At 53.2% G+C, this 16,586-nt stretch overlaps 1 long non-coding RNA gene across 4 annotated transcripts in view; it reads right to left on the bottom strand.

Annotated features, from left to right (window-relative positions):
• Positions 1 to 3,617: 3,617 nt before the first annotated feature.
• Positions 3,618 to 16,586, bottom strand: part of LOC123652472 — a 39,596-nt gene continuing 26,627 nt past the window's right edge. The window contains exons 1-5 of one of the 4 annotated variants that reach the window (XR_006741832.1): positions 8,753 to 9,010; positions 6,862 to 8,420; positions 6,249 to 6,361; positions 5,616 to 5,742; positions 3,618 to 3,979 (exon numbers count right to left, since the gene is read on the bottom strand). This is a non-coding gene — a long non-coding RNA (uncharacterized LOC123652472). Of the gene's footprint in view, positions 3,980 to 5,615; positions 6,362 to 6,861; positions 8,421 to 8,752; positions 9,011 to 16,586 lie in introns of those variants that run through there. The other 3 variants (XR_006741834.1, XR_006741831.1, XR_006741833.1) reach the window with 3 other exon arrangements.

The following is a 16,586-nucleotide window of genomic DNA, read 5'->3' as shown; positions in this document are numbered from 1 at the left end:
TGGCTGGAGGAACACTGACTGCCTGCTGGAGTTCTTGCCAGGGTGACAATCTAATGTCACAGAACTGCACCTACACCGATCAACTCTATCGTCCCACTTCCCTCCAGCCTGCAGTTGCAGGGTCCAATCCTGCCTGGCTCCCAGCCTTCCCAGTACCTGTCAGCCAAACTCCTCTGGGCCCCCTCCCTCAGCAGCCGGGTGCTCCCACTGAGGTGGGCTGGGGTCAGCCCTTATTACTGTCTGCATCAGGAGAGGAAGGTGGGGAAATCTGAGAGGAGGCACCATCTTGAGGGGCCTGCCTGGTCTTCTGGGAGGTGGAAGGTCTTGCTGGTTCCATCCAGGCCTCTTCCTCTGCCTAGGGCACACCTGCTGAGCACCTGACCCCGCTCCCACTCAGAAATGGTCTTCCCATGCATGTCTCCCCCTCCCAGGTCTGCGTAACTGTGAGTAACTAACTCAGCAAATTTTCATTGAGCACCTATGTGTATCAGGTGCTGTTCTAGGCAGTGGGGACACCACATCAGCAAAACGGACACAAATCCTCGCCAGGGGAGACAGAAAATAAATAAAACAAGCAAATGGGATCTCTACTCAGCCAGTGGGCGATAAACTCAAGGAGGAAATTGCAGCAAGAAGGGGGTGGGGGCAGGGTGAAGGAGGTGCAGGGGGCTTGGCTGGGATGATTCCCCAAGGAGCAGAAATGAAGGCAAGGGAGGAAGTGGACCAGGCAGAAGGCACAAAGGACTTGGGGCAGTAGGTACTTTAGTGTTCACACCAGTGGCCAGAGTGTCTGGTGCTGGGGTTGGGGGGACTTTAGTGGAGTCAGAGGTCATGTAGGGCTATAGGGCCTTGCAAGGGCGAGGCTGTCAGCAGGGTGGAGCCATAGACTGGTCAAACTGGGATGAGGAAAGAGAGGCAGGCATGGGGAGAATCGTACCAGAGCTGATGGTGGCCTGGACCCCATGGTGCCAGGGAGGGGAGAGGCTGATTCTGGGCTGGTTACGGTAGTGCTGACAGATGGGCGTGGGACCCAAGTGATTAGAGCGACATGGAGGTGGTGGGTGGGGGCTGCCCAGATGAAATGGGCTGGGGCGAGGAGAGAGGGGGAAAGAGTGAGGAGCTCACCTGCCTGTTGTGAGATGGCCCACAGGGAGCTCAGAGCTGCTCTGTCCTGGGCATAAGGGTGGGAGTTGCCAGGGGGAAGGTGGAATTAAGCCACCAAGGAAGTAGGTGCAAATGTGAGGGAAGAGACCCAGGGACCGGGTCCTGGACTTTCCAGAGATTTGGGGGCCAGCAGAGAGGCTGTAGGGGGAGTGTGGTGTCCTGACGGCCAGGCGGCAGAGGTGTTGTGAGAGGAAAGGGAAGAAGAAAGGCCAGGGAATGTGGACAGGGGCTCAGGAGGAGGGGGCAGCGGGGCCTGGCAGCGCACCCCCTCCAGCCCGCTGGCCTCTCAGCCACTGGCCCGAGCTGAACTCCCCCTGAGCGGGCTCCCCACCTGCAGAGCCTGAACCCACCCCGCAGCTCTGAAACCCTGGCTCTAAAAATAGATGCCACCTGGGAGAGTAGACAGATGGGAACCGTGTCCCTGGCCACCGGCATCCTGGCTCACAGCTGGCCGGCCCGCCAGCTCGCTTCACGGGCAGTGGGCTGGACAAGCCGGGGCTGACTCTCCTGTGGCCTGGCGCATCCCAGCATGTTCCTGGCAGAGGAGGAGGCTGGTGACATGGTGTGCAAGCTTCAGGGGTGGCCCCAGCCTCACCAGTACTGTCTATACCCCAAGAACCAGCTGTGGAGCATGAACCTTGATGCCAGGCTACCCAGCCTCACGGAAGCCTTTCTGCTCACTGCACACCTTTGGGCAGGTCCTATGATCTGTCTGTGCTTCTAGATCCCCCAGGTAGCACCCATCTGTGGGGCTGTGTGCGAATCTGGGAGTTAGAATGTGCCATGTGCCCAGCAAAGGCTGGGGCATGTGGAGCTCAGAGAGGCCAACCCAGTGCCACCTTCATCCTCTCAGCTCTAGGGACCTGCCCTGTACTGGACTGCCTACGTCCCCCCTCACGGCCTCCCAGCACCAGCTCAGAGTCCTGGGCGGCCTTCGATGGCATCTCTAGTGACTGCTCCTTGGCCTTCCCCGGACAGGATTGCAGCTCATTCCTGCCTGTGACTCCAAGGACCCCTACCATCTCTGAGGAAGGGGAGTCATCCTGTTTTGTTAATGTCGGGCATGGCCACATGGTATTTTGGCCAGTGGGATGTGGAGGGACTGATGTTTGTCAATCTGAGCAGCAGCTCTGGGGGTTTGCAAGGGTTTCCACCACCAGCTCACTGTTTTTCCTTTATGTGAGAAATGAATGTCGCCCACAAAGCTGGTTGTGTGACCGGAAAGAGAATAGCCACAGCCAACCGGTTGCTGCCTACACATATTGTGAGAGAGAAGTGTGTGGTCGAAAGCCACAAAGCTTGGGGGGTTGTTTGTTACCAGGCAAAACTAACTCATACACCAAGCAGTATGCCGCCTCGTTGCACTAACACTTGTTAAAATCAACTTTATTTCAGTGCAATTTACCTACAGTCAAAAAGCACACATTTCTTTCGTCAAGACAGAGGACATTTCCAGCACTTTGAACCTCCTTAAAATTGGCCCCCCTTTCAATCAACGGTCTAATTTCCGTCTTTATGAGATTATTTTGATCATTTTTGGAACTTTGCATGAACAGAGAGGCATCGGCACTGTGTCACCAGTTTGTTCTCTGTTGCTGAGCAGTATCTCAGCGTTTGAACACAGTGTGTCTGTTGACTATTTTTTACTGTTATGAATGTACGGGCAGCTATGAATACTTGTACATGTGCATTTTAATTTCTTTCAGACAATTTCTTTCAGAATAAAATTCCTGGTTATATTTTCGGTTTCTTTATTTTTATAATAAATTTCCAAACTTTTCTCAAGTGGTTGTTCTAATTTTACCACCAGCACATGGGAGAGTTCAAGTAGCTCTGCATCCTCACCATTATCTGATACAGTTAATTTAAAAAAAAATTAATTTGGTCTTTCTAGCAAGTGCGCAGTAACAGCCCATTAAAGTTTTATTTGGCATTTCCCTGATGATTAGCATATGAGCTTATTGGTCATTTGTATGTTCTCCTTTATTGAAGTGTCTTAGTGTTTGGGCCACTTTTTATTGGGCTGTTTGTATTTTTATTATTGAGCTTTCAGAGTTCTTTATAAATTATCAATACAGGTTCTTTGTTGTCTGTGTACTAGGCCTATTTCCCCCTTGGCTTGCTTTCTTGTTTTCCTAATGGTATCTTTGATGAGTAAAGTAAAGCAGGTGGCTTTACGTTTGATGAAATCTGATTTTCCTGTTTTTCTCCCACAGCGAGTGCTTTCTGTGTCCTAAGAAATCGTGGCTGGTAGGTTTTTCTCCTGTTTCCTTCCAGAAGCCGCGTGCTGTTTGTGCTGACAAATAGGCCTCTGTCCCATTTGCATGAGCCTCCTTCCCATGGTGCCAGGCTCAGGGGGCGGCTGTGTTCCCACATGGGCACCAGTCATCGCCACAGCTCAGCAGGTCATTAAGGAGACCTCCTTTCCTCTGGAGCTGTCTGCGCTGCTGTGAAAGTGACAATATGGGCATTGCTCCCCCCGCTCCCTCCCACCACAGCCCTGGGTCTTCCTCATCATGTCCCAGTGGCTACCCCCATCCCATGTGCTCAGCAGCCTGGGCCTAGGCTCTCTTGCCCACTGTATGAGTGTCCTGGGGTTGCTGTAACAAAGGACCATAAACTGGGCAGCTAAAGACAACAGAAATGCCTCCTCTCTCAGTGCCGGAGCCAGGTGTTTGGGTGAACCAGGTGAGTGGCCATGGGGGCCTGGTCTGGACTCAGGCCCCAGAGGTGGAGCTTCTGGGTTGACCCAAGAGGTATTTGCAGGTGGAGTCCCTGAGGCCCGGTCACTGCAGGCAGAGACTGTGACAGGAGGCTGGATGGAGGAGAAGGGGCAGAAGGCAGGCCATGGAGAAAAGAGTTGGGAAGGCTGGAAGTATGGTCTGGATCTGCGAGAGAGGGGCAGAGAGGGGAGAGGCTAAGCGTGTCAGTTAGCCAGGGAGGCCCCTTGGGTCAGACAGGTTGAGGAGGGAAGGAAAGGGCCATCCTTGGGGATGGGGTGAAGGGCACGTGGGAGATGGGGAGGGGAGGGTTGGGTGGGAAGGGGAGTAGTGGGAAGGCTCCAAGGAAGACCAGGCAGGTTTAAGTTTAGCTAGAAGAGCAAAAAGCCCCAAATTGCGGCAGATTGGCCAAAGCTGGAGTCTGTACTCTGGCTGGGAGAGAGGGAGAAGCCCCCCAGGTTTCTGCTCCCCATCTTTGGTGAGGGGTGTTCATGGGCAGGGGGGAGGAGGGGCGGGGGGGGGGGGAAGAAAGGCTGAGGCAGGTGGGTGAGGCTGTGAGTTGCCTTCCCTGGTCTCTGGGTGGCGCTGTGATTGGGGCCCCTCACAGTTTGGACAGAGCTCATTAAAGTCCTGCTTCCCTCTAACGATGTGACAAGAGAGTGCAGGCACCTTTTATTCGTTAATGAGGGCTTTTCACTTGGCGGCCTAATCGCCTGTAATCACAGCGGAGCCCTGGCCTTTCCCTGGGAGGCCGAGGCTGTCCCTGTGACTCTGCCGGTCCTGACAGGTGGGCATCTTCCAGCTCTTGGCCTTGGTGTTTCTGGCTGCACAGTGGGGTGATGACAGTGTCTCGTTTGTGCTGGTTCCAAGGAAACACCAATGGGATGGCCGTGCAGTCCTGGAGGCGGTCATGGCCCAGCCACACTCTTGCTGTCTATGAGAGGCCTGTTCCGGCTGTGTCGTCACTGCCCTATGAGACTGGGATATCCTTTAGCTTCCCGCCCCTCCCCCCGCCCCACTCTGAGCCCAGAAGGGCTGCTGTACCTGCACCTTCCTCCACCCAGTGCCCTCTGGGTGTGGGACCCCCATGTGAAGGAAAGAGGAATCTGGTTGGGACAGCTCCCCCAGACCTCCAACTTCACCCTCTCTGGGACCCCGGTGAGTGAACCCAGGAATACTCATCCTTTCCACCTGCCTGCTCTCTCCTTCACCTTCTGCCATCATGACTAGATGGAAAACTCCCCAAACGGCCCCCCTCCCCCAGGGACACCTGGGGCCTAGGCTCAAACATTTCCCACCCCTATCCTCAGGGAGGGGGCTGGGGGGAGGTCCTTCCCCTCTAGCCCAGGTGTTTCTCTCTCTCTCTTTTTCAAATATATATTTATTTGATTGGCTGCCTCTGCACACCCCCTACTGGGGATCAAGCCTGCAACCCAGGCGTGTGCCCTGAGCAGGAAATGAACCTTGACCTCCTGGTTCATGGGTCCATGCTCAGCCACTGAGCCATACCAGCAGGGCCCAGTGCTTCTCTCTTGCTCTGAGTATCCCATCCCCCCCCCCCCCATACAATCACCTGAGGCCCCATGGGAGTGGCCCTCACACACCCACCCCCCTGCCTGGTCCAGGCTGCATGGGGGGGTCTAGGTGATAGGCAGGCCTGGAAGAGGGAGGTGACCCCACACGGTGTGGTCCCCTCAGGCGACTGGCGGGAACAATGGCTCAGCCAAGTACCTCTGGGGCTCCCGGTGACGAGGCGATGCAGCACGATGCAGCATTTCCAGCCTTGACCTTTCTCTTCTTAGTGACAGAAACCGCATCGATCCCACCAGCCCAGCCTTTCTGTTCTTCAGCGTGAAATCTGGAAAATAACACGTCCCAAATGGCAGGCGGCCGCCCTCCCCACAGGCTCTCTGCTTTCTGCTTTTCAGATAAACTGGAGCCATTTCCATCCCAAGCCCTTCCGGGGGCAGCCTCTGGTTGTCACACTGTTTACGACGAAGATGCAAGTCCCCAGGATGCGGTTCCACTCCCACAAACGTGGACACGCTAAGTGCCAGGGCAGGGCCACTGTGTTAAGGCAGGCTGGACTTGCTGCCAGAGCAAATTACTCCCCAAAATTTATATCCCACTCACAAAAATATCCATGTGGATGGAGAGCGCCCCCCTTCCTCCCGCCCCCTCGGAAGGAGGCTGCTCAGCTGTGAGGAGCCGGAGGTGTGGGTGCATGTGCACTCAGGGGGCAGCATGCTGTCCTGCTGTCTCAGGTGTCCTGAGCTCAGCTCCCGTTGCCAGCGCTCTCCTTGCTCAGCGCTGATTCCCACCCTTGGCTTCCTTTGCACCTTCAGCTGCACTGTCACCGAGCACCTTCTCCGGGGCAGGCTCTAGACTTGTCCCTGCGGCTTTGGTGTGGGTCAGGATGCCATCCATCCCTCGAGGGGCTCTCCGCCAGGTGAGGACGGTGGGGTGCCCTGGTGCTGCTGTGACCACAGACAGGAAGCTTTAAACAATGGGAATCTATCCCTCCCAGCGCTGGGCACAGTCTGAAATCCAGGCGGCACCACACTGCACTCCCTCCAGCGGCTCTGAGGAGGGTCCCCCGGGAGCCTCATGGTGTTCCTTGGCTTGTGGCTGCATCCTTCCAGCCTGTGCCCGTGTCCTCACTTGGCCTCTGCCCATGTCTAAATCTTTCTCTTCTTGCTCAGTGGATAGAATGACTGAAAGGTCCCAGGTTTGATTCTGGTCAAGGGCATGTACCTTGGTTGTGGGCACATCCCCGGTAGAGGGTGTGCAGGAGGCAGCTGGTCGATGTTTCTCTCTCACAGACATTTCTAGCTCTCTATCCCTCTCCCTTCCTCTCTGTGGAAAATCAATAAAATATATATTTTTTAAAATAAATCTTTCTCTTCTCTGATAAAAACTATAGCCATTGGATTTGGGGCCATCCAATCCAGGATGATCTCATCTCGAGGTTCTGTACTTCATCACGTCTGCAAAGACCCTTTCTCCAAACAAGGACACGGCCATGTCTTTGGGGGAAACTGTTCAATCCAATACAGGGGCATTGATGACACTCAGCACTCAGAGGGTGGGCCCTCACAGCGAGCTGCTTCCACGCTGTTTCCGTTCATGGAGTCACAGGGATACGACCCCCCAGACTCACACCTGAGGGAGGAGACGCAGGCTCGGCGAGCAGTTGCAGGCAGAGCCCCCTCGGTGTCAGACCCGTGCCGGATGGAGCCCGGCCCTGCAATTCCTCTCTCCGTCACGAGTTGCCAGCTCGGAGCAAAGTGACTGTGACTGATAACCTCTCGGAACTTCAACTTCCTCATCTGGGGAAGGGAGATAAACAGGGCTCCCCCATCCAGATCCGAGGAGGTGGTTGGTGCTGGAGGGATGCTGGAGGGATGGAGGCTTGAACTCACCTGTCCTTGACCCTGACAGGCTCCTCTTGAGAGCAGGCGCCCAGGATCCTCCTCCAGGGCTGTGGGTTCAGGTTCCTTGTCATTAATCCCTCCCCATCAAGGCTGGGCTGGGAATCCAAGATCTGGGCGAGGGGTGGAGATGGGCCGAAAGGGGGTCTTGGATCTGGAGGGTGTGAATCACTTGGGAAGGAACCCACAAAAGGAGGGAAGCAAAAGGCAGAGGGAGAGAGGCAGCTGGGAATGGGAGAAGGGCGAGACTGGAGGCCAGGAGGGCAGAGGTGGGACGGGAAGCCCCCCACCCCCCGCCGCTTCTCTCCTGTCCCAGCCTGGCCAAGGGGCAGGGGCGGCAGAGGGATGTAAGCAACCGTCAGCCTTGCCTTGCCTTGATGCAAAGAAAATATTCCCTGAAAGACATTAAAATGAAGTAAATAAAAGAGATAAAAATGGAAATATCAAGGCAGCAACTTCTTCTCTTCTGATTACAAAGCAGGCGGCGGGGGAGGCGGGGTGCGGGCCTGGCAGACGCAGCTGCAGCAGCCGGGCCGGCCTGATAAGGGCCCGGCCGCCTGCGCCCGGGAGATAAAGCCGGTGCCATGCTGCCTGTCCCCAATCCCGCCCGGCCATCAATATTCACATGGCCCCGCCAACTGGCGCTGCAGATAGATTAAATATAGACGGCTGCTGCTGCTGTGACCGAGACCTTATTAATCCGCCTGCAGGCATTTAAATGCTGGGGAGAACCGAGTCTAGAGCGTAGCCGTCAAGAGCTTGACACTTCCCCCTTTTCTTCCCTTTCCACCCGCCTTGACCATTGTCTCCCTGTCTCCAGCTTCACCTGGAAGTAAAGTTCCCAGATTCAGGTGGAGGACTCCCGGGGGGAGGGGAGTCCAGACACCTGACAGAGGTCACTCCTATCTGGGGAGGGAGCTGAGTGACCTCCCAGCCAGGGGCTTTGGGGCCTGAAGTCATCCCGGAAGGAAATGGCTTGACTTTGGCACCAGAGGCCCTGCAGACCGTGGTGGGGGCTGGGGCAGCCTCGCTCCTGAGTCCTTTGTGTGGGGGGTGCGGCCTTTTCCTCCGGAGCCGTCTGCCGGCTGGCTGCCGGAGAGGAAGGCTGAACAAACAAGCACACAAACAAGCTACAATTACGGGAAAGGGAAAGTAAGGGATGTGGCCAGGGCAGAGTGTGGGCTGTGGAGAGAAGGATGCCCACTCTGCTCGCATCCCTCCGTGGCTCGCACCTCCCTTAGTGAGCAGCCCAAGCCCCCACCCCCACCTCAAGGCCTGGCCTCCTCTCTCAGCCTCTAGTGCACTTGTGTGTGTGTGTGTGTGTTTTCCCCATTTTTTCTTTTAATCTTTATTGTTGAAAGTATTACATAGGTCCTCCTTTTCCTCCCCCATTAACCTCCTCCAGCCAGCTCCCATCCTCACCACCCAGGTCCTCACCACCCCATTGTCTGTGTCCTCGGGTCTGCATATATGCCAGGCTCCATCTGTACAGGCCCTTTGCACATGCTACATTGCCTCTTAGGCGCCTTCCTCCAGATGGCTACTCAGCTCCTTCCCTCACCTCTTTCAAGTCTCTGCTCAAGTGCATCTCTTCAGAGGGGCTGGGCTTGGCAAATGGCAGCGGGAGGGAAAGGACCTGCAGGTGGAGGAACTGCCTTGTGCAGAGGCCCTGAGGTGTCTAATGTGGTTGGGGTGGTTGGAAAGAGAGAGAGAAGCAGACAGGGGTGTCAAGCAAACCAGGCCTCCGGCCATGAAAGATTCTGGGAGTTTTCCCAATAGAAGCATAAGATCACATCCGGGTCCTCTTGGCACAGGGTACACAGCATTCCACAACTGTGCACATGGCACCCTAACATACCGACTGCACCCCAGCACAAACCCCTGACTACCGACTGCACCCTGGGACACAGCACCAAGCACACAGCTCATGCTCAGCTGTCTTATTCGGGCTACTGCAGAAGCAAGCTCTCAGGTGCGCCAGCAGCCAGGTGAAGTGACGCTGGGACTGGCAGGGGAACACCCGGCTGTTATGCACTGGAAAGACAAGAGCCAAAGGGAAACGGCAGAGCACCAGAGCATCTCCACACCAGTGCCTGCTTGCTGAATCCCAGACACAGGGACAGCTGCTGAGGGTACGGACACGACGGTCCTACCAAGGAGCACCCGAAGGAAAGATGCTGAAGCCGCTCTGCACAGCTTCTCCAGGCAGCGCCCATCCCCGTATCCCCACCCCCCTCAGGCTTCTCTCCGTGCTGCCTCTCCTGGATTCTGCTGTCAAGCCTGTCGTAACCAGGTTCCCATGGGGTGGACAAAGGGAAGAGGGGGACCACCTTCCCCTAAAACAAAGCACCAAGGTCCCCTGGCCTTGGAGGGAGGCTAGTGGGTCCCAGGCCCTGTCCTCAGGGTACTCTCCTTCCAGGGGAGGGGCTTCCAGCGTTGGCAGCAGGGATTCAGAGAAGCATGGTCTGTGATGCTAACTTGTGTGTTGAGTCCAAGATTTTAAAAACTATTAGTATGCATTGTACATGGCGAAAGTAACTAGTGTTTGTGAAACTTTGGTTAGGGCAGTGGTCTGCAAACTCATTAGTCAACAGAGCCAAATACCAACAGTACAATGATTGAAATTTCTTCTGAGAGCCAAATATTTTAAACTTAAACTTCTTCTAACACCACTTCTTCAAAACAGACTAGCCCAGGCCATATTTTGTGGAAGAGCCACACTCAAGGGGCCAAAGAGCCGCATGTGGCTCGTGAGCCACAGTTTGCCAACCAGGGGGTTAAGGGGATGATGTGTGAGTATAAGGATCGCCAGCACTGCTCACCAGCCACCCTTTACGCATTCCCTGTCCGTGCTCTCAGAGGCTCCCGGAGCTGGTGGCAGCATCCCCTCCGTTCCGCAGCCGGGGACACTGACGTGCAGGGAGGTTACTGCACATGGTCAGCTGGCATCTTGGGGTCAGCTAGCTCCGTGCTCCAGCTTGAATGTACCACATAGGCCCCCTCCCTTCTCTGAACCTCCATTTCCTTGTCTGCAGAGCACACACTCGGAGATGGTCATAGCTGCTTGCAGACGCCCCTGCAGCACTGCCCTGTGCCCCCGCCTCCTGGGCCCCAGTGGCAGGCAGGGCGAGGCCTCCTTCGGGCTGAGCCAATGCCAGCAAACACATTCAAAGGAAAATGTACAGGACACAAGGAGAGAGGCCATAAGGAAAGCCAAAGTCCTAATTCCCCTGGCTCGCCCGGCACACATGGTGGATGTGAAGAGCCCACCGCGTCCTTGGGGGCACCAGACCCTGCACATTAGTGCAGCTGGCCTCTGGCCAGTGGGGGCCATTTCTCCCCGCACCGTCCTCATAGCTGCTGCTCATCACATCGACTCCAGTGCCATCGCTCCCCTCCCTTGAAGCTGCTCTGCTTCTGCATCTGGCTTCATTCATAAGCAAATGCCAACTCATGCAGATCCAGAGCTCCTAGTCAGCAGAAGCTCTGGGCAAATATCAGCAATCATTAATAATCATTAATGAGAATTATAATGGGCAGGTCTCTCTTGAGAGTGGGCACCCAGTGGGCACAGGGAGCTGTGGCTGACCCATTTGCCCCCAACCTCCCCCCCTACTCCCCACTCTATCACAGTCTGGGCTGTGGCTGCTTCTGTGTGCTTGGGACAGGCCATGTGGTTCTGGGACAGACCTGTCTCCTCTACAAGGTGTGTCTCTGATGGACAGGTGGCCCTAGTGTTTCCAAGTGTAGAGTGTGGCTGGGTGAGCTGGTATCTAGAATTGGCTATCATCCCCCCATCTTTTTCTAAGCTTTGCAAGGAAGACGCATGAACTGGGTGTGGGGTGGGGGTGTCTGTGTAGTCAATGTGAGCCCTGGCTCCTCCTCTTTCAAGCTGTGGGACCCTGGATCAGTCACTTCCTGCTCTGAATCTCAGTTTTTTTCACCTGCAAAATAGGCATAACAGTGCTGATCTCACAGGCCAGTATGGGGCTGACATGAGCTAACATGTGGTGCAGGCAGTGCAACTGGTACAGACGGGTCACAAGGTTTCTGTGGCAACCCCAGCCCTGTTGAATTGGCCAGGCCTGCCCAGGAATGTCAAGCAAATGCATGTCATCCTGGTGGTGATGCCAAGGAGTGTGGGGCGCTGATGCTATAAAATGCCTGGGAGTAGAGGTCCTTCTACAATAAAACTGCACCTCTGGCCATGGTGCTGAACCGTAGGAAATGTTGTGGGAAATATTGCTCCCTTACCCAGGGGCCCCATTCAACCTTTCCAGGCAGCTTGAGCCAGGTGAGAGGCAAGAAAGTGTCAGGAATGATGGGAGAACAGGGGAAATACAGAGAGCCAGGAGGAGAGAAGGAAAGAAAGAGAAACACAGAGAGATAGTGGCAGAAGGAGATAGATAGTGGCAGAGAGAGACAGATAGTGGCAGAGAGATAGAGACAGAGAGATAGTGGCAGAGAGACACACAGAGATGTAGATAGTGGCAGAGAGCGACATAGAGAGATAGACAGAAGCAGGCTGAGAATCAGACAAGGGGTCTTCAGTGACTTGTCACCAGGACAGAAGAGGAACTCCTGTGTTGCTGTCATTTTTCAACAACCTGGAGGATGTATTTCATATGGTTACTCACCACAATTCTCCTTCCAGGTGCTCCACTGTGGTCCCCAGCAGGCCTGTGTGAGAATCCCACAGAGCACAGCCAGAGAAGCAGACCCACTGTGCATGTGTGTACGTGTGTGCACATGCACAGGTGTGCTGTTAGAGGTGTGTGTGTGTGTGTGTGTGTGTGTGTGTGTGTGTGTGTGTGTGTGTGTGTGTATGTGTGTAGATATAAGATATGCATGGATTTGTGGCAGTGAGTTGACTAAGTTTGACATCTTGTTAAACAGCTACTTAGGGCTGCTGTCTGAAGAAAGGTTTCTGAGAAGTTAGGGGAGGAGAGCACCCCAAGTGTGAGCTGGAATTCTAGGACAACAGTCCCAGGTGCCTCATGCTTGTGCCTGTGACCTGAGAGGGGGAAGGCCCCTCAGGGAATGCTTAGCCCAGAGAGGGAACGTGGGCAACCTATTTCACATCCCCATTGCCTCCAGTCCCCGGGCCCTTCCCAGTCTCCAGTCCTGGTAGTGATGCCAAGGAGTCTCCAGGGGCTTTGGTGGGGCCACAGTGGCCCATGCAGACCCAGCTCCATCTCTTCATCCCCACCCAGGCCAAGCCTCCAGCCCGGAGAGATGTGGAGAGATTCTCAGATCAGGAAACCGCTGGGGAGAGCTTTAAAAAATGCAATTAGAGGGAAAATAATTAAATCCAATTAAAAACAAGCCATGAGGGGAATTCTGGGGACTCCTGGCCCGCTGCTATTTTCTACTGCTTTTCCGCTGAACGCCCAGCCGCCCCGCCCGCCCTTGGCAGCCTTCCCGGTGCTCACCAGCGAGACTTTTAAGGTGGAACAAAGGAAGTCAGGGGCCCACAACACCTGTGCTTCCCTCTCCACGTCCTGCCCCCTACTGCCCTTTCCTGCCTCCTGGGTCACCTCCATGTCACCCCTTCTCCCTTTGGGGTGCCTAGTAAGTCCTGCTCTCCCCCAGTCAACCCCAAAGCAAAGAAAGTATCTGAAATGCATTCACTCAGGGCTGCCTCCAGATCCTCTGAGTTTGTGACCTTCATTCTGTGGCATCAGAATGAAGGTCACAATAATAACCCGGGTGCCTGTTAAATGGATTTACTGACCCCAACCCATCCTGGCTGATGGATCTTGCGACTGAATTTATGGGTAGCCCCAGGCAATGCTGGTGGCTGGTGGTCTTAGTCCAGAGCCCCCCTTTCGGAGAGGATTAACCTTGGGCACAGAGAAAAGCCTGGCCCGAGGCTGCACAAGAGCCTGCAGCACTGGGATGGCCGCTGTGGAGGAACCCCAGGCAGGGGTCAGCACCCAGGGGCCGGTGAGGAAGGCAAGAATGCCTTCTGGGTCTGAGGGCCTGCGTAGGAACCATCTTGCTGGGATGGGCTTTCTCAGGAATCTGGCTGCATTCATCCCCTGAAACATTCATTCTCAGGTGGGGCCCAGCTGCTTGCCAGGTGGGGACTGAATTCTGGGCCGAGTTCCATGAGGCGATCTCCCCAGGGCCCAGCCCAGAGCAGGCCTGCGTCAGCGACACGGAATTGTTCAGGGCCGTCAGCAGGACAGCCGCAGAGGGATTGGCTCCTGCCAGATCATTTGCACACCCAGAGCAGCATCTGGCCTTTTGCATGACAAGCTCCTAGTCCTGGGGGCTGAGATGGAAGCCCTGCAGTGGGAGCGCTGAGGGGTCCAGACTGCCCCCAAATAGTGCTCCAAGGTCATTGCTGACCAGAAATCTATTCTTTGAGAGAGAGCAGTGCCTGGAGGAGGCACCATTTTTATTTAAAATGTTAATGTTAAATGGAGAATAAATACCAACAATAACAATAAAGGCCAAATGCTTAGCACTTTAAGGAAGTCCCCAAACATCCCTTTCATTCCCACTCCAGGACCTCTGTCCTCCATCTTCCAGAGACAGCTGTGCACAGACAAGCATCTGTGTGACCACATGCTGCTCAAGTATGCACGTTTGTATGATCTCATGATTCCAAGTGAGTGTGAGTATGCGAGTATGTGAGCTACCTGTCCGTGCTTGGCATCTTACATTTTATACCTGCGCAACTGCAGCAACTACAGAACAGTGAGGCCCATTGTTCCTGGTGGTCACACTCATGGAGGGACGGGAGTCTGCCCACCCCCAGAGGTTCTGAGCTCATTCCCAGAGGTGTCTGGGGCAGAAGTGATTTTGTGTTTTTAACTTCCCAGATATTCTCAGCATCCAGCCAGTACTGAGAACCCCTCGGTGGAACCCAATTGTGTGACTTGCCATTTTTCCTCTGACATGTCTAGTTCTGTTTCTACAATTCCCTCTTTTTTTATTTTTTTAAATCATTATTGTTCAGATTATTACAGTTGTTCCTCTCTCCCCCCCGCCCCCGCCCCCCGTAGTTTCCCTCCACCTGGTTCCCTTACCCTCCCCCTTCACTGTTTTCATCCATAGGTGTATAATTTTTGTCCAGTCTCTTCCTACACCCCTTTTCCCCTGGGGATTGTTAGTCCATCCCTTTCTATGCTCCTGATTCTATTATATTCACCAGTTTATTCTGTTCATCAGATTTTTTTATTCACTTGATTTTTAGATTCACTTGTTGATAGATATTTGTTGTTCATACTTTTAATCTTCACCTTTTGTTCTTCTTCCTCTTCTTAAAGAATACCTTTCAGCATTTCATATAATACTGCTTTGGCGGTGATGAAATTCTTTAGCTTTTTCTTATCTGTGAAGCTCTTTATCTGACCTTCAATTCTGAATGATAGTTTTGCTGGATAGAGTAATCTTGGTTGTAGGTTCTTGCTATTCATCACTTTGAATATTTCTTGCCACCCCCTTCTGGTCTGCATAGTTTCTGTTGAGAAATCAGCTGACAATCATATGGGTACTCCCTTGTAGGTAACTGTTTTTCTCTTGCTGCTTTTAATATTCTTTATTTGTCTTTTGCTCTTGGCATTTTAATTATGATGTGTCTTGGTGTGGTCCTCTTTGGATTCCTTTTGTTTGAGGTTCTCTGTGCTTCCTGAACTTGTAAGTCTATTTCTTTCACTAAGTGGGGTAAGTTTTCAGTCATTATTTCTTCCAATAGGTTTTCAGTATCTTGCTCTCTCTCTTCTTCTGGCACTCCCATAATTTGGATGTTGGTATGCTTGAAGTTGTCCCAGAGGCTCCTTACACTATCTTCATATTTTGGGGTTCTTTTTTTTTTTTTTTTTTTTTTTTTTTTTTTTTGCTTTTCCTGTTGGGTGTTTTTTGCTTCTTTGTATTTCAAATCTTTGACTTGATTCTTGTGATCCTCTAGTCTGCTATTGGATCTCTGTATATTATTTTTTATTTCAGTCAGTGTATGCTTAATTTCTAGTTGGTCCTTTTTCATATCCTCGAATGTCTCACTAAATTTATTGGCCTTTTCTAAGAAAATTCTTGAAAAACCTTATAACTGTGGATGTGAACTCTATATCCAGTTGTTTGCTTTCCTCCATTTCTTTAATTTGTGACCTGTTTCTTTGTCTCTGCATTTTGGCTGGTTCCCTGAGTTGATAGAGTGGCTTTGTGTGCTAGGTGTCCTCTAGGGTCCAGAGGCTCAGCCTCCCCAGTTACCTGAGGTGGACACACTTGGTGCACCCCTTTGTGGGCTATGTGCACAGTCTTGTTGTAGTTAAGTCTTGATCATTGTTGGTATCATTGGGGGGAAATGACCTTCAGGCCAATTAGCTGTGAGGATCAGCTGTGTCTATGCTGGGAGAACTTCTGTGCTGGAGACACCCTAATGAGGTAAGTGGGGCTTTGGTGCTCACTGAGTCTGCCCCCTGATGTGTCCCTTATGGATCTGAGGAGTTGTAATCTGGATGGTCCTACTCTGACCCCTGGGTACACTGGCTCTTGGATATTGAAGGAGGCACTAATTTAGCCTCTGTCTGAGGCCACCCAGCAGGAGCAACAGAGAGATCTGCAGATTTCTCTTCTTTGTTTGGGTTTTAGAGGTGCCCAGATGAAGCCCAGCTGTGAACCAATGCAAGCTGCTTGGAGCCTTGGGCCTTCTTTTGAATGTTCTGAGTCTCTCTGACTCAGCTGCAGTTTGTTAGGTAAGTTTAGTTTTTAAAGGACCAGGCCATTCATATCCAAAAGCCTTTGCACACAACTTGGATGGGGCGAACTTTCTGGGCAGAGTAAACAGCAATGGCTTCCTGTCATCCCTGCCCTAAGAGGCCCCAGGTCTCAGTGTCCCTTAGTAATCACTTCAAGCACCTCTGAGAGGAAGCTGCCCTCAAGTTTTGCCCGCTGCCAGACAGTCCAGTTTTGCCCGCTGCCAGACAGTCCAGTTAGGGTACCCAGAGTCTCGCCCCTAACTGGAGTTCAGAGCAGTTGGGAGCTTGCATCTCCCTCCCACTTGAAAAAGACAGCCGAGTACTCAGTTGCCAGCCCTCTCTGCGCACATACCTCCATACCTCTGCACTTTACTCCCATAGCTTCTCTGAGTCTCAGTGTGCTTTTCTCTTCCCTTCTAGTTGTAGAATTTCCACTTAGCCAGCTTTCCTGTGGTTCTGGGTAATGTCTTTTAGTTGTAGTTTTGAAGTTGTTGTGAGAGGCAGCAAGTTCAGATGTTTACCTATGCTTCCATCTTGGTTTCTCCTATATGGCCATTTTTTGTTTC

This window comes from Pipistrellus kuhlii, unplaced genomic scaffold, assembly GCF_014108245.1.
Source record: "Pipistrellus kuhlii isolate mPipKuh1 unplaced genomic scaffold, mPipKuh1.p scaffold_m20_p_17, whole genome shotgun sequence".
Classification (NCBI taxonomy): Eukaryota; Metazoa; Chordata; class Mammalia; order Chiroptera; family Vespertilionidae; genus Pipistrellus; species Pipistrellus kuhlii.
The sequence above is the reverse complement of the archived record's forward strand: the minus strand, read 5'-3'. Positions and strand labels throughout refer to the sequence as shown.